The sequence below is a fragment of the Anabas testudineus genome, chromosome 11 (genome assembly GCF_900324465.2).
Source record: "Anabas testudineus chromosome 11, fAnaTes1.2, whole genome shotgun sequence".
NCBI lineage: Eukaryota > Metazoa > Chordata > Actinopteri > Anabantiformes > Anabantidae > Anabas > Anabas testudineus.
This window is the reverse complement of record NC_046620.1, coordinates 6,586,430-6,608,221: the sequence shown is the minus strand read 5'-3', so window position 1 is coordinate 6,608,221 and position 21,792 is coordinate 6,586,430.

Here is a 21,792-nt window from a genome sequence, read left to right as displayed (position 1 = left end):
AGACACATAGGCACTCAACGCCTCTTACCAACTTTCTAAATATATAAGCTTGTCTAGTGACATTTTAAAAAACACTTTCCACACTGCAAATAAAACTTGTTGTTTACTGGTGCTACTGGTTTAATGCTGCAAGAAGATCTCGATCACCACAGGGTAAACAAGCTTTGACTAAAAAGCACACTAAATTATGTAGAGAGAAAAAATGAGGTGAAACCTGTTAGTTCACATTGAAAATTAGTTTTAAAAGATGTTTTTAAAGATAAGACTGATAAGATTCTATATCTTTTTTTAATGTCGATAACTCCCCTGAAAAGACTTTCAACGAAATTGATCTCGCTAACGAGTACTGCTCGTTTACTCAAAGCCAGATTCAGTTCATTCCTCGGTGACACAGAGCTCCACTCGTTGTCAGTTAAAATGCAGCATTGCCAAATGTTAATTTGTAAGAATGAAGATGCAGTTTAATGTGAATGCGGTACAGTTTCAAACACTCCTGCATCCTTGCAACAAATCCAAGGTTGAAGATCAGAAATGTGATGTGTGTTTGTTATGCTTGCTCATATATGTATCCATGGTCATTTTATAAGGAACTCCTCCTCCTGACAGGGGCTACAGCATTTCTAATTGTTACTAAACTAATAATTAATATAAGTAGGCCCACCTACATTAATTAATTTACTACTTTACTAATTAATATTTCTATAATATCAATGTAATACATAACTGCATGAAGCAACCCTCCTCATCTCAGCCTTCCAGAGCTTTATCAATTCTGGTTCATTGTTAAGCTGTCCACAGTGTAACGCTATTGTTTTGTTATTGTTATTGCTCTCATTGTGTCTATTCTGGCCACAGAAGCAGATGTTTTCAGGGAAAAAACTTTTCACTGCTGCCAACAGGCCCAAAGAAATGTTATTGTAGGCTTAAACTCCTGTCCACCCATGATCTTATAAGCTTATCCTATTAAGGGCTGTGGGGGTGCCAGAGCCAATCCCGGCTGTCAATGAGCGAGAGACAGGCAGATACAAAGAGACAGAGAAAAAAGGGCAACCATTCACACCCAATTTAGAGTCACCAATTAACCTAACTGCGTGTCTTTGCATTGTAGGAGGAAACCAGAGGAACCATGCAGGCATGAGGAAGGAGTGCAAACTACTACTGCAGCCTCTGGGTTTGAGCTGAAAGAGGTTGTGTAAAAGATATTATTACACATAACATCAGGTTTATTTTTATTCTGGTGCTCCTCAGAATTAATTTTAAATGACGGTTCATCCACCAATAAAGTTTTAAAAGTGATGTAGATCCTTTTTGCATGATACACGTCATCAGACATCATGATAAACATCACGCTGCCAGTACCACATTAGGGCAGACTTTTCAAGTTCAATGTAAAAGGCGAAGGGGCCACGTTTTCCCAATATTGCAGGATCTCTGTATAAGAAGACTTAAGTATGATGGACTAGCAAACTTACTAGGCACTTAACCTTTCCAACCAACAATTTCCTCATACCACAAAGCAATTGAGGAAATGCTGCTAACAGGTTACTGGAACTATTAAATGTCTGTTAAAAGGTCAGTTCTCTCATGACCGGTTCTTTTGGGCAGTAAAATATGTCCGACTTCTATATCCTGGTCTGTTCAGGCTAGGATCCCGGTCCTGTCAGGAACAACGCATCTTTTTCTTTGGAGCCTGCTGAAATGAAACCAGCTCCCAGTGGGCAAATAGTCTTTCCCTTCCACTGGACAGTGTTTCACCCAGAGGAGTTTGTAAGTGTTGCTGTAAGTTGCTCTCCCTAGTCTGATTCTGTCAGACAGAGTGAGCTGGAGTGGAGTGGAGTCTCTATCCACTGAGTGCTCAGGGAGGTAGGAGAGGTAAAAGGTTTTTCCTTGAGGCAAAACAGTTAACTCTCCGCCTGATGCTGTGTGTGTGTTTGTCAAGTGGAGATACTTTACGTGTCATGTGGCACACATGTCGGATGCTGCACAAGCTCATGCACATGAGTGGCTTGTAGAATTGTGTTTTAGCTCTATGACTAATACTACCTAGTGCTAACAAGGAAGCAAACGACTGACTGACTGTGTATATGGGTATATGTGTGTGTGTATGTGTGTGTGTGTGTGTGTGAGTGGGCACAGCTGCAAAACGTGTCAGCCTGTAAGTGTATCTGTCTGCTGTCTCAAGCTGGAGAAACAGGAACACAAAATCTCAGCTGACAACCCAGTGGCTTGAATGTAACTCTCAAATTGCTCTCACTCATCTGTGCCTATTGCACCTGCTTTCACTGCAGCACAGTGCTTTGGTGGCTGCAATCAACATCTAAACACACTGCAAGAGCAAAATTTGTTTTGATCATAATTGTCTACAGTGGACTGACAAGATGCACAGAATAAACCAACAAAAGTAAAGGAGTGATCAAATGTAGAGACACAAAAATGCTTCACAGACGCAGAGGCACTTGGTTCAGGTGGCGCATTCACTGGAACATTTTAGACAAACATAACTGATTTACCTACCTAACCTTAATTAAGGTTCTTGTGTAAATCTTTACTTTCGCTCAGTGTGGCTTCCCAACATCACTGAGTCGTGCTTTCACTGACAATGTAAACAGTGTACTACCTCCTGTGCATTAAGGTTGGCAGACTTAGAGAGACTTGGACAAATTGACACTTAAAACTGCAGAAGGAGAGTCGCTCAAGGAGGCAGAAACTTTACTACAACTTTACCACATTAATCCAGCCGACACTGTCCTTGGCATTATACAGCAGACAATAAGAAGTATAGGATGACACATAGCTAAAGTCCTTTAAACAACGACAGTAGTTGCAAAAGCTTTTCTTGTAAGTGCTGATAAATGGCAAGAAAGCAAACTTGAATTCATTGACTGTTCTATTTAATCACATAATCACATACTTTGGTCTTAAAGGTGTTTGTCAGTATGATGGGATATGTAAAACTAATAATTATCTGTCATTGAAATCTCTACTAAAATATGAATTTAACTGCATTAAACAGAACAAATGTTATATATGAATTTTAAACGAGTATTAATTGTATCCCTGATTTATTATTACATGCTGCTCACAGAAAGTGTAAATTAGCTAATCAGCTAATCAGACATGATGACGTCTCTCCAATAAAATGGGAGAGTCATCCACGCTAATCAAAGACTAGAGAACAACACTGGTCTTTGATTCAATAACTTTAATCCCGGTTATGAGCCGGGCAGGTGCTGGTTGTTTCTCCGGCAGTGTGGAGGGGTGTCTGCTTCTGCATCTGGACTTCTCCACCTCTCCCAGCAAACTCACGTGACCTGGATAAGTGCAGACTGATTTGTACTATTTTCTAGGCTTATACTGCTCTGGTGTTTTTAACTTTCAACTCTGTGCAAAGTTCAAATTCCACTAAACTGGCTGAATTTCATAAAGAGCCATAGATGGATTTTTCTGTGCTGCTTTATGTAGTGAATTTGCCGTAAGGCTTCATCTTAGACAAATTGTGGTGTGTTGGACCTCTGAGTTGTTAACTCAACCTTGTAATAGCTAACTTGGGTCTAATTTTGCTTCTCTGTCCGTTCCACTTTGTCCGTGTCTAATGGACACTTTTGTGTGTTGTGCACATTAACTCTACTTTGTATAAATCTAATGAAGAGCCTCTACCTGATATTCATAACCAGCTTTATTCCCCATGTTGTGGCTCCTTTTCATTTATCTTTTACTTGTGCCTCCTATAGAACACAGACTATACTGAGCCCTTTTACCACAGTATTTCCCATTTGTCAGGTTTTCTCCTTCTGTTCATTTCTCTCACACACAGATATGCCCAATTACATAAACCAATAACCAGTACTATTATTTTAGCTTATGCTTTTCTTACTAATGATCCATTTGACGACCTTTTCCCAATCAAACTGTCATGTCCGTTGTCTGCGTGATCTCCCGATTCCTTTGTAATCTTCTGCAGTTAATTCACTGGCTCGAAAGGTCATCACTAATTCTGTCACACACGTTGACACATGCTGTAAATAAGAGAGGGTAAAAAACAACATAGTCAAAACTTTAGAGATTTTGATTGTTCTGATGGGTCTGTGGTAGATGTATACTGGGCTCATTGTATCATGATCTAAACACCCAATGTAATTTAGCCCAGCAGGGATCTAAAATCACCACTGTGTGCATTATTACTCAAACAGCAGACTCTGAGAGTTCTCAATCAATTGTAGTAGAGCAGGCTGCGATGAAATTACTGAAATAGTTAAATGCATCACTAATTTTGTTTTGTTTTGTTTGTTGTAACATAGGTTTCACAATACAATGTGTCAGTGGATTTGTCCATTAGTTGGAAAGAACTTACCGAAAACATAAAATCTTTTTTTTAATTACTGCTGCTTAAATACATGTTCCTTATATCATTTTTATTCAATACATTACTTAAAAATTAAATTTAGTGCTGGGAATACAATATTTTAGTATTAAATTAACATACAGTGATTTCCAGTAATATGGGCTTTAAGTTTTCGAGGTTCCACCTGTCTGTGTCTCTTACTGTTGGATTAATCATAATTAGATAGTGTCCCCGTATGTCCTCAACAGATATTTTCTTTCAAAACTTATAAAGAGAGTTTGAGCACAGATTCCAAAAGAAAGCATTCATCCGTGTTTGTGCTTTCAGCACAATATGCTAAATTAGTGGGTTTCTGCATTGTTATGTACAGTACAGTTATGTTTACAGTACATTGTATTTCTAACTTTCCACCTGCAGTGAAAAACTTCTGTTTTCATTTTGCCATTATTGGTTATTTTTATAGACTGATGGGAATAAATTGCATTTTTTCTAATTTTACAACACAATGTGCAAAAAGTGATGGGATGTGAAGACTTGTCTTTGCCTGTTAGGTTGGAAGGGTCTGGCTGGCTTCAGAGCAGCAGCAGCCAAGCCCTGAGATGAGCTCTGCTGATCAAATGAACATAGACAGGTGGTGATAAATACTGTGTACATGAGCCTCTGAAGACAGCAAGGGAGATGATGGGATAAAAAGTGGGATTTGGAAGTGGGAGAAGCGAGTGAGAAATGGTTATAATGTGAGAGGGCAAAGCAGAGAGCGGAGATAGCGTGAGAAAGCGGTGGATAAAGACCATTTGAGCAATGAGCGCCCAGGCCAACGTCCTGTTCTCTTTGCATTCATCAGTGATGATCTTTATTGCATCTTTCCTACTCTGCTCCCTCCATCTCCTCTCATGTCAACAGCTTCAGTGTTCACACTGCCAATCTATATATCGTGCAAGTCCCTTTCACTCAACATTTGCATTATGCATTGCATGTCATGATGCTCTGCATAAATTATGTAGATTGCTTCAGTGTTTGGCTTCAGAAAGAATGATTTCATTGGGCCTTAATAAATGTCATTCAGTTTAATGTTGTATTCCTGCAGTGCACATACTGCCTACATAGATTGGTTAGGTTTGTGTTTGTGTGAAGACTGTGTTTGTAACGAAAATATGAAGATAATCTGCAATGAGTTAACAGAAGGTATCTATTTTAATGTCTTTTGACTGCATATGCAGTAATGTGAAGGCATTTTCTTTAAATAAAGAGAGCCAACTTTAGCCACAAGTGCACAGAGGGATGAAGACATGAGGAGAGGAAAAGAAAATGAGAGAAGTAGCTGAAGGGTGTTTGGAGGGTAGAGCAGGTAGAGAGGGAAGGGAGAGGAGAGGAAAGTGTGGAATAAGATGTGGTATTGTTAATGCTATAGTAAATTAATATTCGTGTGAGGTCATCCATCAGGAGGAAAGCAGGCGAGCCGTGAGAAACATGATAATGGAACCTGTCACTTGCAGGGAGAGGAGAGAGAGGACGGAAGGGAAGGAGAGAAGAGGAAAAAATGTATACTTAGAGAAATAGAAAACTAGTATAGATTGAGAAGGGGGGGCTGAGAAGGAGTTATAAAGAGAGCAAAAGAAAGATGTAGTAAGCAACAGAACAGAAACCGAAATGAAAGGAGAAAGATGATGCAGGATAGAGATGGAGGACTGGAGGGAGAAAGAAGCTGGATATAGGTAGGAAAGGAAAGAGAGAATGGGAGAAAAGATGGGGAGAAGGAAAAAGGAAGGAGCAGAACGGCGCCTGCGGTGGCACAAAGTAAGAAATAGCAAGAGCCAAAGGAGTGTGTGCGTGTCTATGCGTGTGTGTGATGAGGGAGGAAGCCATGCAGAATTAATCTACAAATTACAATGAATAATTAAGGCCTGGGAATCCCATGGGGATAAGATGGAATATTGAGGAAAATGGAGGGTGGAGGAAGGAGGGGGTGCTAAAGGAAGGGAGGGAATGCAAGGGAGGTGGGGGTCACCCTGGTGGGGGGAGCTACCTCAAGCAGCTCCTGGTACATACGCCTAAGTAACGAAGGGAGTGAGCAAAACAGGAGTCAAACAAAAGGAAGGAAAAGAGGTTGGAGCGAACATGTGAAGGGAGAGAAAGGGAGCAAGAAGAAAGACTGACCCCACTGAGAAGAATAAAAGGACAGAAAGAGGCAAAAGCCTAATTATAATGAGAGAGAAAATATGGGAACGTAGGGAGTAAGGACAAGTGACAAGGAGAGAAACAGCGAAGGTGGCGGGGTGCTTTCCATCCTCCACACAGTTGCCGCAGGCATCATTGGAAATCTGTCCTCCAGCTGTGACTGCGTGCTACAGATGTGGCCTCATTCAGAAACAAAGAGTGCGGCAAACGCACACTGGCTCTACATGATTTGCCTGGTTTAAAAACATAATAGGTGGCATGACAAATTCACTGTGACGGCAGTTTACATCTGACAAAAACAGAAAGACGACACTCACATACAAAGTGGAAGACGTCATCTTCCATCATAGCTGCACCTTATTCTGAGTCAACGTGCAACAAGTAAGCAACTCCTACAGAGGCATAATTTCTAAATGATGCTAAAAGAGCTTCCATGTCCCCTTCATGTCCAAATGAAGATGTGGGACTGAACTTCATTCAGAAGTTCAGCAACAGAACTTTTTATGATGTGACGGCACGCCATTGTATTCTGATCTGGTGCAGCTGTTATGGAAAGAGACATGACTGTGTCTCTCAGCGTCACCACGAGAGAGTAGAACAACAAACAAGCCTCAGGTTTTTGATTTTGAGAAAAATAAATGATCGGCTCTCGTACTCCAAGAAACACATCTTTGTTGTTGTTGTAGGAATAAACAGAAATCTCCTTTCTCTACTTCAAAATAAGAGCGGATTAAAAGCTCCTTCAGCAGTAATAGTGTCAACAATACGTGTACTCTTTCATTTCATCCTCACAGGTACCATGATATACCACTATAAATGAACGCTGTTGCCTTTTGTACTTCTGTAGCACAGTACCACAGGATTAGAGTGGCAGTAAAGCATTTCCCCAGGAAGACATTCACTATGGTATTGAGTTCATTAGGTATTTTAATGCAATGTTTTGCATTTGATTTGAATTTGTACATTGTAACACAGCATACTAATGTGGCACCTTTGTTTTCCCAATTTGATCGCTCTCTGAGCCTTTGTGCCAACATATTCTTCACCCACATATTTTGATTCAGGTGTAATTAACACAGAAGTCGCTAACGGAGCTCCAAGTGGCAACTAAAGAAACTATTTGATATGTTGGAAAATCCATCTGTACTAAAAATGTATGAAGGTCATGTTTTCTGGTTTTACCCTCACCTCTGTCTGGGTGAGGTTTTACTATAAATCTGGACTGGTGTTACAGGGATACATAAGGCTGAGATATAACTGTGTATAGGAAAAGGTTCAAGTAATTTTCCTTCCCAGAACCCCCTGCTTTGCACCTTGGAATAAAAATCATACTTCAAGGGTCAAAGGGACAGTCAGCATTGCTCTCTGGAAAGAAGATCATTGTCAAATAGTTGGGGTTATTTGTCAAAATGAAGGTGGAGTCAGGCACCCAGGTCAAATATTGATTGATCACAATACGAATATCATTTCATTCTATAAAGCTAATATGGTAAAATCTTTCATTTTCTTGTACGTCAGGCAATCACAAAATAATTCATCCCTGACCCTTTCAGTGAATATTAGCAGGGAGAGATTATCAAAGCCTGAATGTGTGAAGCATGTAAAAAGTGGCCGTGAAGATTAATAAAATTATAAATAGTCACACAACCATGCCAAAGACAAAGCAATGACCAAAATAGATACAAACTGATGTCAAAGAGTTAGAAAAATTACACAAATGCCAAATGTGGACACAGATGAGTAAAAAATAGACACAACCTGACGACAGACAAGGGAACAAGCTGATATGTTTCAGTCTGTTCCCATAATTAATTTATAAAGTCCAGAGTTCACTTCCTTTTAGTTTTGTTTATGGTCTCCATCAACTTCAGAGGAAAACGTGGGCCTGTGTAGCTGCTAAATGTTCCACCATGTTGTCTAGCTCACCATTACCAACCCTAGAATTAGAAGTATTAATGATACAAGACGCTTTTGAAGACATCCACAGATGTGACGGGTGTCTTGATGGATGTGACAGAAAAACCTATAAAAGAAAGAAACATACAGTACATAGTCTAATGATGAATGAATATATGTTTAAAAAGTCCCATTGAATGTTAAGACCTATACTTTTTATTACACCAGAACAGATTTCCAATAATCCATGATGTCAGCAGCACCTTCAGAAGCCTTAATCACAAATGTACTGTTTATTGTGCACAGACATTATCTCATCTAATTTAACTCTCAGTCGCTTTTTCATCTAACCTCTCCAGTCTTGTTTCCATTCATCCTTGGCTTCCTCCTTTCCTAATTTCCTCCCTCATCCTCAGTCTATTGTATTCATTTCTATTTTTTTTTACCACTGTATCCTAAGTAAATGGCTTTTTAATCAATAAGATAAAGCAATAAGGTGGCCTAAATGTGCTGGTTGAGAGTAGGGATGAAAGGACGAGACGAATAATAAACAATTAGAAGGAGATGAAAGTATGTAAGTAAAAAAGAATAATGGAAGATGTCCTCGCTGTGTGTGTAGACCTTCATTGATTTTTCTGTACAAAGATGACTTTCAGTACTTTGGACATCAATAGGTGTAGGATGAGGAAAAAATACAATTACTTGCATATTCAACAAAATAAAACATAAATGTCTATACAGCTGGGCACACAATTTAACATGTTTATGTAAAGAGGGAGGAGGAAACACACCAATTCACACTATATACACCATACCTCCATACACAATGTGTCAGTCTCACTTATAAGACTGTATGCTGCGTCTTTGTCAGCCTTTCCAGGAGACTTGTACAGATAACAATAGACCAATTACTGCCTAATTACTACAGATAAGTGGTTCAATAAATTCTTCTCGTCCAATTTTACTTTAATTGTCCCAATTAGATTCAATTAGATCTAGTTGGTATAAAGAGGACAGTTAGAATGGATGATGTGGCACCACAGGGTATATCGTTAAGTCCCAACATCCCACATGTAGTTTAAGTACATGGATGAATGCCCATAAAAACCATGCACGAAGATAGGGAGGTATATACTGTAGACACTGTACACTCCAATGCAATAGAAGACGACACCGAGATAAGGTAGAAAGCATTGTTTAGGCAACTCAACTAACTAAAACTACTATATAGGTGCAGTATATAAATCAGTAGGACCAGGGTCATAATAAAGCAGCAGAGAATATTACTATTAGATTATTAATATTATATTATTGAACTGAATGATGCAGCCATTCACACATGGTCACTCAGTAGAAACCCACAGCCTCAATGAAGAGCTGCAACATCCTGGTACACAGTACATACACTAGTACAGTTGGGAAATAAAGTAGAACAAGATCATTCAGACCTACTTAAAATACTGTACAAGCATGTGTATGTTCATATATTGTTTACATATTTACAGTGCGTATATGTGTTACAGGACAGACAAGCTCTATTGTTAACTCTACTTTCTCTCTTAACTTTCTTTGCATGTCTCCTTTGTCTCTCTTGTCTTGGCCTCTTTCATCTCCTGTCTCTCCTTCATGCCCACTGCCTTAGAGAAAAGTGCTCTTCCGACTTTCTCCTGACACGACAACAGACGGTACCTTGGCTGGGTTCGCCGACGGTGATAAACGGGATGGCTAATTAAAAGGCTCTCTGATAGCTCTCCTCTGCCTTTTTAATTTCCCCTCCTCAGTTACTACTGCTGTTAATATCTCTCTGTCGCCTCCCTGCACACAGTCTCTTTTTCACTCACTGTTTTTTTGTTGTTTTTGACAGCGGTATTGTCCGTCCCTCTCAGCCTGTCTCGCTCACAAACACACACTAAAAACGCTACTATTTTTCCTTCCTGTTTCTCTCTAGATAGAACAGAGTAAACAATTTAAACACAAGTGCAAACACAACAACAAACACAACTATTCAAACAGGCAAACAAAAAAACAGACATTAGGGTTTTGTTGTTGTGAGGACTGTAGTTGTAAAACTACTACCGTGTGTATGCATCAGACAAAGACACGCTCATCCATGTCAGATATAGTGAAAGTGCAAGGTTGTGTTTAATTTGGCTGACATTCACGTTGTGAGCTCATCTAATCCTCCTGGAGCTCGCGGGACGTTCAGTTGGAATGGAGGGTGAGGGGAAATGGTTGTTAACGGGAGAAAAAGCCTGGGAAGTGAAACTGATAATTACGGAAATATGAAAGACTCCTTTCCTTTCCTGGTGAACTTCATTTCACCTCTTTTTCAGCTATCCTCCTGCCAAATCCACTTGTTCTCTCTCTTCCTGTGCTTTCATCTCTCCCTTCTTGTCAGATCTCCCTCGTTCACCTTCCCTCTCCACCTCAGACTCGCACTGTCTTTTCCCCTTCCCCAGGTCTCCTTTCCTCTTTTATCTTTCTCTGCTCTCCTCTTTCTTTTCCTCGTTTTCCCCCTCTTCCTCGCTCTTTGAGGCCAATCGATAACAGCTGAGAGATGAGATACCTCGCAGTTGACTCTGAGACCTATCAAAGCTGACACCATCCAACCCTGCTTTTCTTTATACCACACATCTGTCAGTGCTGTTATTTTGCTGATGACTCGCCACTGACTTCCACTCATTGCGTGAATGCCAAGCGTAACCTTACCACTTCACACTGTTTAGCAATCATGTGTTCACACCACAAGCAACATGGCTAATGTTGTGTAAAGCAGTGTAGCATCCTCTGATTACATCTGTGCTTTTTAACATAATGTGTATTTTTATTATTTTTCAGGTTTGCCTCTTAATTGACAAAGCTAATTAGTAAATCCAATTTAAACAGCAATATTTAAAAATAACTAACTAACTAACAGACCTCCAATGGATGCATCCAGCACATTACTTCAGAGTCTGTTCAAGTAGGCTTTCAGACTTGAATTGCTGGTACCAAATTCACCTCCACTCAGGATTTCCCAGGGAGAGCAATTGTCCACTAGACATAATTATCTCAAGTGGGAAAAATGGCAATGAATTAAGTTTGACAACCACAAAACATTAAGCTATTTAAGCAAACATTTTACCCTTTAACCTCTTTTTACTAAGGGTTTGGCATTTTAGGAAATATGCACATCTGTGTTTTCCCAAGAATTAGATTGATCTCAACCAAAGTGCAGAGCCTCCATGAATTCATTCAAAAATATATTGCATCACAGTATAATCCACCCACTGGCTGGAAGCAGAAATGTAATCAAGGCTGCGGTTTCAGGCAAGCACACACTGCACACACAAGGACTGTACAGCTGGTTATGAATATGATTTGGTTGTGAGGACTGGCCAGAACTACTTGGACCTGCTCAGTGCCAGTCTGGCCTAGTTGGTGCTGCGGTAGACAGAGAAAATTTTTAAGTGTGATGTTGCAGTTTAGTCTTAAGAGCTTGTCCCTGCTTGTCATTGTAATAAAGAGTTTTTTTTAACACATTTGACATTCACTGATATCTGTGACCAACGATGCTGCAACTGAGGGAAACCAACAGCAACTAGAGCTTTATCTGATGTTAGCTTCATCTTTTCCATTGTAGGTTTTGTAGAATCGCACCTGAAACTAAAGGTTTGTCTTTTTCTTTCCAGCACAGATGTCACTGTTTATGAGAAATACAAGCTGCCAGTATTTGCAGTTTGGTCTACACCTAGAACTTCTGGTCATTGCCGACTAGTCGCAAAGTGTGTTGGCCACATGCTTTACAGTCATTGGTGGAAACAATCTTCAAGTCTTATTCTTATGTGTACATATATATTCATGTGTAGGTAGTCAGCAGATGTTCACCACCTTTAGTTGCAATAGAAACCTCCTTTTTAGGAGTCTTTTTAGGCAAGTCCTAACAAGCAACTACAATAAATTCTGGCACTTTATCCTTCAGTATTCCTAACTAGGGTTTTTTTCTGGACACTGACACTGAGTTGACTGATTTTTAATTCTTCTAAAACATGTCTTCACTCTTTTATTATAACCCCCATTTAAGGTGAAGATGTCTGAACACTTTCTGAAGAACCTGTGATATTTGAATCTCCGAGGCTGATGCTTTACATCTTCAACTTTGTGTCTTTTTAACTTTAAAACATCAGCACTAAGACTGATGGTGAAATGCAGCATAAGACTGCACTACTGGCGCTGTAACAAATTCAGAGGGACTGCTGTTAAAATAAAGTTGAAGTTTGAACAACTTTCTGCATTGCATGAATTTGTAATGATGGATCTGCATTTTGGTGCAGCAGGGCAGAGGACAGTCACTCTACTGACTTCTGGCAGTAGTCAGTAGAGTGACTACGACAGTAGAGTGACGACTCTACTTCCATATATCAAAAAGGAAAAGGAAAAGAAAGGTAGGGGAGAATGAGACTGAAGGATCTAGGAAAGGTAGAATAGTTCTGTCAACCTCGTGTGCACAGAGCTGCAGCAGCATTTTGCCAACTCAGCTTCTTTCTGACTAGAAATGACTCAGCATTTTTAATGAGCTTTTGGCTGTGTAGTTGCGGCCAGAAGTACTTAAATCAAATGAAGGATAAAGACTCTTTCCACTTCATGAATATTCCCTCAAAGGACAATAACTCAAGCACTGTGGACATAGTGTTAATTCTAAATAAGTGTTTCATCACATGCAGAGAGGAAGAGAGATAAAAAAAAACAAGGCAAATGTGATATGAAGCAACCACAAATGACAAACACACACCACAACAAATAATCAGCACTGAACTTTACTTAAAGGCCTTAAATGAACAGGACCAGTGGCACTTGATTGACAGGGAAACTGTTAAATTCTTGGTAAGAAGTCATTTTATCATGCAAAAAGTAAACAAATCAGTTTGGAATTCAACAAGACGATGGTGGAGGCTCATCTTTAAGGGGAAAGCTATACCTCGATGTCCATGTGTTTCACAGTGTCTAGAACTGTAAGTTACATCACTGCAAAGCACAGGGAGAAAAATAAGGTTGGGCAAAAGTGCAAGATTTTAAAATCTTTAGAGAGAGAAAAAATCAGAAATGTTAACAAGAATCTCTGCCAAGTTGCTTGTTGCTGAACTGGACTATTGGGGACTTCGTGTTTCAAGGGACAGTGAGGGCTTCGAAGCCATTGTTCAAGAGAAGCTCCATTTCTCACATAGTAGCACATTAAAGCCGGTGAAATGTGAACATTTGAAACCTGGAGATGAGCTTGGAAGTCTGTCTGTTGGTCTGATGAGACCAAACGTGAGCTGTTTGATTACATGAATGCTGCTTTTTGGGGCTAATAATTTTAAATATTGTACCCCAACACTAACCTTCATTTAAAGCTTGTCCTAAAGCAACTTCCAAAATCAAACTGATGATTAAAAAAATGCCCAGACTTCCCAAATAGTTCTCACAAAAATAATAGTTCACCCTGAAACACAATTCCCAACAGCCAGCAGAAGAACCACTTATGTAGTTTATATTTTGTTGCTCCACAAACAAACAGCAGGAAGATTTAGGGTCTCTCACTGTTCACTTTCAGGACTATTTATGATAATACCTTCCCCACTGTGCTCCATGCTATGCTTCATACCAACTGGGACTGGTCTATACATTAAGTCTCTGAGGAGCCATTTAAATATGCAGCCACATGTCCAGTGCCTTATATATACCATTTATACATATATACACACCACACATGAGCAAGGCAGTATGGGTAAACAGGGTGGAGATGAGAACTATGGAGAAGTGATGGAGTAGCAGGCAGCTTGTGGTGTTATTTTGTCATCCTGCCACCACCAGCCTTACTTAAACCACCTCAAACATCTATTTGTACTGTGCCTCTTTTATTCAATCTTCCTTCCTTTTACTTTATTATCTGTTATTTGCAAAATAACAGAGTATGGAACAGTAGGGACGCATCCATAATAGAGTAAAGAAGTTGTGAAGATGAAAAATGCTCTTTAAATGTTATTACGTCACTGTAGTCACACACACACAGAACCATACATGTGTTCATAATGGCCTTGTGATGACTTCTACTGGTTTGAACTGATTCACTGAGAGAAACAGTTCAATACAACTTGGATCTTATAGGATAAATCTGCTCATTTTACACATAAATGTAATGTCTTTACAGTAAGTACAATACCACACTGGCAGTGCAGCCAAAAGCACGCAGGCGTTTGAATAATGCAGGTATTTAACATGCGGGGAAGGTTTACAAGATGTTTTTTTAATGTGCGTTACTGCAGGACCCACTTTGACACATCCTGGTGAATAAAAAGCAGGATATCCCATCATCTGCTACATCAATTCTGACCATTGTGTCCAGTCTTTTGTGAATCCCCCAACTTAAATGCAGGCTGCTGAGCTAAACAAACAAAAGTCTTGTTTACATTCAGTGTTTCTCGCCACAGCTCATTGTGTACCCTTGAGATCTAGCAAATACTCCCTTTATCTCTATATAACTTTGGTAAAGTCTTTTTTTGGTAAATATGTTTAACCATTATTATTTGCATCCCTGTTTACTAGCTTGCAGTGTCACTATTATCACCATCTGTACATTGGTGGAATAGCTCAAACAATTAAAAGGAATGCCAGCTGTAGTTGAGAACACCTTTCCTGTCATAGGGCTGCAATTAACAAATATCTAACCATGAATTAATTGCCAATTATTTATCATACTTGTATGATCATAGTTTAGCATATAAACTATAAAAAACAATGTCATAATGCCTCAAAGCAACAATCTTCAGTGTTTATTTGGTCCTAATAATGCTCCAACTCCAAAGATAAAAGCTGGAAAATATTCACACTTGTACGTGAAATTATGGATCGTCTCCCTAATTGGCTGAACTATTTGTTTACAACCTGTCTGAATGTTGGACTTTCTTTTTTATGGCAATGTAACAGTGTTCTCAGATTTTAATAATACATTTGGAAACAACAATGTTCTCGCACCCCTTTGGTGATAAAAACTACACAAATAAGCTCTTAGTTGTAATAAACCCAAGTTTTCATTCAACCCTCACCTTAAGCCACTGCTTGCCCTTTTCAAAGTGATGACCTGCAAAATGAGTTTGGAGGATTCCTGGTTCTCATAATGATAAAAGGGCAGAAGCACCTAAACACATGTTCAAGTGTGCACACACACACACACACACACACACACACACACACACACACACACACACACCAGGCACACAATCTCCCTTGAAAAGTTTATCTCCTTTGTTCTAAAATGATGCTGCAGCTTTCACAACCATCTGGCTACTGACAGTATCACACACATACACAAACACACACACATACACACACACTAAATTGAACAACATTTGAGGAAGAAAAACACACTCACACACACTTTGTGTTTCTCCTTCACACATACACTCAAACACAAATATGCATAAAAATGCTCTCTCTTTCCTCTCTGTCACATTTAAACAACCACAGCAAGTGCTCTTAACGTCTCTTCCTGCCCTGAACACACACATCATGAAATGTTGGGTCTCGTGTGTGAGTGTATGTGTGTCAGGCATAGCTGGAATACTGCAGACTAGTACGAGCATATCCCCTTCTATCCTCTTGTCTACCCATTCAAATGCTACCACTGCATGTCATTAACTTTGTCTTTTCTCTCTCCCGTAGTTATGCTTCCTCCTCTCTGTTCTCCTCTGCAGGTATCCTCTGCCTTGGAGCTGTATATCTCCAGAGTGCAGTTACTAGCCCTTGTTGTTTGTTGTTTTTTGTTGCCTGCTGTTCATTTCTCTTTACTCTTTCCAGTCACCCCAACCGGTCGAGGCAGATGGCCGCCCACCCTGAGCCTGGCTCTCTAAAGGGAGTTTTTTTCTCTTCACTGTTGCATAGTGCTGCACAAATTGGATTGCAGGGTTTTCTATATAATTCTTTATATAATTCTACTTTCTAAGGTCTGTAAAGTGCCTTGAGATGACTTCTGTTGTGATTTGGCGCTATACAAATAAAATTCAATTGGACTGAATTGAATTGACAGATATTTTCACAGTGTTTAAACACACATATCTGTCTTTTACAAATACACACACACGCGGCGCCATCTGTCTCATCCTGTACTCACACTACACACAGGGGAGGGTGAAGGGATAAGGGTGAGAAAATGAAGGAGGGTGAGATACAGCAGGAAAAGCAGGAAACAGGGGTAAACTCTCATTTCTGTCCTCATGTCCATCAGGAAATGTCAAGATGCTCCCATAGAGGGATTGCTAGGGTGCATGTACTGTAGTTTTGGGAAGGAATAACTGGAGCATACAACATGTACGAATGTATGAGAAAGGAAAACTAAAGGAGAAGATGTGCAGGAGCAAAGTAAAGAAAAGAAATTTGAGAAAATGAATTGTGTGGTGATAAAGTTGCAATAAAAAAAACATCAGTTAAACAGAGAAATGCTGCGTGACAAAAGGTTTTTGCCTTTGAAGTAACTCAATCATAGTTATTACAGCATGGCCAATGTGCTAATTAGCATTGTGTTAGCGTTAAAAGTCTAAAATCACAACTTTAATCTGTAGTTTTTAAAGTAAAATGGACTTGAAAAGAGTAAGTACAAACTTTTTAACATGACAAATGAGAAATATGAGAAAACAACACATTTGCTTAGCAATGGGCAACTGGAACAAAGCTGCCAAATTAAATGTTATCACCAGGGAGAGGTGGACTCCCTAATAGGGCAGTTGCTTAACAACATAAAATTAATGCTTCATGATTGATCACAGTGGTGAATTAATTAACACTTCAGGGAAATCGCCTCAACAAAGACCACACTTCATAGGGTTTTCATTCAGATTCTCTCATAATCTGAGGTCAAGGCACAAAAACATATGTACTTTCGTTCTGCCTGTTAACAGCACCACAAAATTTAATTAAAAAGCAGCAATGTTGGTTTAACATCACACAGTACGACCAAGATTTAAAAACACAGGCAAAGAACTCTAAAGTTACTGTCTTTACTTACTAATCCCCACAGGTTATTCAGTTATTCTGCACTTCTGTACATGCACCCATAAGACTGACTGAACATATGTAGGTGAAGTGTAGGAGTACAAATGTTTAACGTCAAAAAGTATCAACAAACAACAACGAAACTAACAGTACATCACAGTTTACTTTGTGTGAGGATGTGTGACCACTGTCCACGACAGCATTCAAACCAGCAGATTGTGTGTGAATGTTGATCATTGTGAAACAAGGTGGAGGCTAGAACAGGTCTTCAAACAAATCCATCAAATTCAAAACATGTTGAACATGTTGAATTTATAATAGCAATGAGCAACTATTTCAAAATCGACCAACAATAGGTCAAAAACAGGTCAATTTCATCCTGAACTAATTTCAATATAATAAAAGCTGCAAGAATTAATTCTGATGTCCACTTGGAGCAACAGTACGAGCTGAAACACAACACTGACATACACTGCCTGTCCAAAAGAAATTTGAGACACATCATTTGCACACATGGAGTGTGTGAAAAGACCTTAACCCCCGTTGAAAATCTTTAGGATGTGCTGGAGAAGACTTTGCGCAGCGGTCCGACTCTCCCATCATCAATACAAGATCTTGGTGAAAAACTAATGCAACTCTGAACTGGAATAAATGTGGAGACATTGCTGAAGCTTATTGAACCGTGTGCTGTGATCAATGCTGAAGGCGGTCAAACGAAATATGGGGCGGGGAGTGTATTATGACCTTGTAAAGTTTACCTGTAAATGTGTTACCTGTTGGCGGTGGTGTACTACTAGTACTATTTTACTACTTACTTTACCTTATTGATGAGTGAGATCAAATATAGGTTGGACTGAATCCATCCTGACTGACAAAAGCAATTATGAAATGTAATGAACTAATTTCTACACGAAGAAACTGAGACGAGTTCTCTTCCTCGGTTGTTTTGACCCTTTTTGTTTGTTTGTGTTTTTCTCAATGGGTTATCATTTCCTTCTCTCTATCGATGTCTGGCCTTTCTATTTTTATTTCCAGCCTATCTTGCCGTGCTTTTTGACATTTCATCTGCGTCTGTCTTTACTCCCGGTCCTTCTCAGCTTCTCTCTCATTCACCTGCTTTCTCCCACTCTGTCTCCGCGTCCTTCCATCTATTCCTCTACAGTATCTATCTCAGCGGGCGCTAATGTGACCTTTATGTGCTGTCAGCTCGCCGCGTGGCCGTCAATCATCGTGTGCTCCCATTAGAACAGCTCTATCAGGAGCTGTCAGCACCACAGGGCAGCCAGCGTGCTCCTCCATCGACATGAGCCACCCACCACCCACCGTTTGAGACGTAGAAAGACAGGAAAAGAGCAAGTGACACAGAGAAGGCAAGACGAAGAGCCAAAGAAAGAGAAAAATACTCTGACTCAGACGCTATGTGTTGTCTCCGCTGCTTCATCCATCTCTCACTCATTCGCTCCTTCCATGTCTCTCCTCCATCATCCCTCATTAATTGTGTTTACTCCAAGATACCTCTGTTTTGGTCCTCAAGGAGCCAGCACAGTCAGCATTCGAACCAGGCAGACAGAGACAAACAGAGACACTATCTCTTTTATTCTCTCCATCTCACCTTGCAACTGTCTTTCATTATAACTTCAGTCCTATCTCTCCTCCTCCCTTCATCTTCATCACTATGTTTACCTCCTGTAGGAACCCTCTATCGCTCCCTCTTGTTTTTTTTTCTGCTCAGCTATGCTTCCTTGCTTCTCTTGTGTCTGTTGTAGCAGACAGAGGTACCATTCCTTATTCCCTCCTGCTCCTTTTGACTTATACTTATTTTCATCCAAAGCCACTTGTTTTTATTGCTCTTCTCTTATTTCCTCCTTTATTTTAACTTCCTCTTTTCTGTACCTCTTCTTTTGCTTCGTGTTTTTCTCACTTCCTTCCCTTTTCTTGTTGTTTTACTGTTCAGAATCGAACCTAAAATAAATACACACAGGCACGCACACACTCCCAAACAGCAGTTATGACATGCAAATGAAAAGTCAGAATATTACAGTTTACCTAACACACATCATCACACAAATTAAATGCAAGAGCTCAAGTAACAGCTGCTAGGTGAGCATGTGTGTGCCAGTTAATTGTGTTCCTGTCTTCAGTGTATTAATAAAAAAAACAACTACACCTGCTTCTCTTCTCCTGAATCCGGAGAGATGGAAAATAATGGCTCATTGAGAAACCAAATTTAATAGATTTATTTTTAGTTTAATGCCAAGTTCTCAGCAAAGACACCTTCACCTCCACTGAAACTTTGCTTTTACATCTGCTGGGCTGATAAACCCCACAACAAACGCTGAATCAAGGACTCAAAACCTGCAGTAATTTTTCCACTTGGATTTAGCATGAATCTTTTAATTTAACGTATGAGTCGAATTTAGCAGAAGTACAAGTTTGTCACAAAGTGTGTCATACAAATCAGAGACTGATGCTTCATGAAGTATTCAGACTCCTTCTCCTTCTCCTCCTGAAATTAATTAATTTGCTACTCCCTTTTCAAAACATATCTCAATACCGGTTACAGTGGTGGGCGAAATCTTTTTCAAATAAATTAGTAGAGTTAGTAAAAGTGTACAAAAGTGAAATATGAATATTTTCAGCAGCAAGTGTAATAGTGCTTTTTTTATGGTATGGTATTTAAATGCAAAAAAATGTAAATTGATAGACACTTTTAAAATGTCAATGTCTCATAACCCTCTTCATATGAGAACATGGTTCACAATCATACAAGGTGATAATACTTAACTGATCTACAGGTTTTGTGTACTTCAATATGTTGAAATGCTGCATTAGCAAAATATTTACAGAATTATAATGTGTAGCTTTGTATCAGCTTTATGACATATGACAAAATATTTCAAAATCACGACTCACATAATAGGTCGAGAGGAACTTTCTCAGCACTGGAAAGATGTTTTATGATTGACACATACAGAAACAAAGTAGGTGGCAGTGTCTGGTCTCTCATCAATCTGTAATTCTGGGGACTTATATAAATTACACACTACAGTTTCACTGGGCCGGTGTTTTCTCACATCTGTGCTTCCGCCACATGAACCAATAATGGCTGCAATTTGTGTCAACACACATTTTCTTCTTTTTCACATGCTGGTAACTTATTTAAGTAGCAGTTAGTAGTGATAGAAGTTTAATGAAAGCATGATGCCGCTGACTGAAATGTACTGAAATGTACTGAAATGCAGCACAGTGTGAGTTTCTTCTGTTTAAATCCAATCTTAAAACTGTGCACTGCACTTGGATTACATTACTGTGTTCAAATGGACATTTGTGATTGAAGCCAGTTAGGAGTGCGAGTGGCTGGCAGATTTTTTGCCTAACAAACGAACACAGTCTTGGTTTCTCTCTGACTCTCGCTCACACACAAATGTGCGCACTCATGCCTGTGCTATGTAGCAGAGAAATTAAAACCTGAGTTTGCGTGATGTTTGCCAGTATGGCAGGGAGCAGCTGTGTAATGTTTCTCTTTGGCACGCAACGCTGCTTAGCATTTAAAATGGGCCGGTCATCACACAGAGTTAAACAGAATGAGAAAGACAGGCAATAAGACAGACAGGCATGTGTGTGTTTATGTGCCAGTGGAACCCAAACTCCACACAGAGCCACTTTTTTTTTATTGTTCCCAGTCTGTCATCTCTCTAAAATGAATAAAATTTGTATAAGCAGAGAAAGTGACTTGCAGACAGGTGAGGCAGGTAAACATCCAGGCGGGAAAAGAAGGTGTGAGTGACAGGCCACAGATGGAAATAGAGGAGGAAGAACTATGACCCTGTCAAATGGATGTCTCCATCAAAAATCCCCAACGCCTCTCAACTTCACTTTCCACTTTCCGCTCTAGCTCAACTTCACTTTCATCCAAGAAAAGATTCTTTATATGAACTGAATAAAGAGTACTTCAAAGACAAGATGAATCAGCCATTAACCCTGCTGTATCTCCCTTCTCCGTGTCTTTCTCTCTCTGAGACTGTCAATAGGATCAACTGACTCTGTGTCCTTGAAGCTGGGCTATAAACCCACACGCGCACGCTTCATGCATACACATCCCTGGATGGTTCATAGGCACATCACTACAAGGCGAAAGCTGGGGAGACTGAGTGGTTAGGAATCATCCTCAATATTTTTAATTTCAGCTTCAATTTAATTTGATCTATAAACCACTGAGCTGCAGTGCTTCTGAGCACAGCTCTCAGCAATACTGTACTTTGCCACTTATTAAAACCTTAAATACTTATGTGAAATTTAATTTAGATTTTAGAGAAACAAAGCAGTTTGCAGAAAGTGGCAATGGGGATAAATGATTGGTCGGTTTGGTG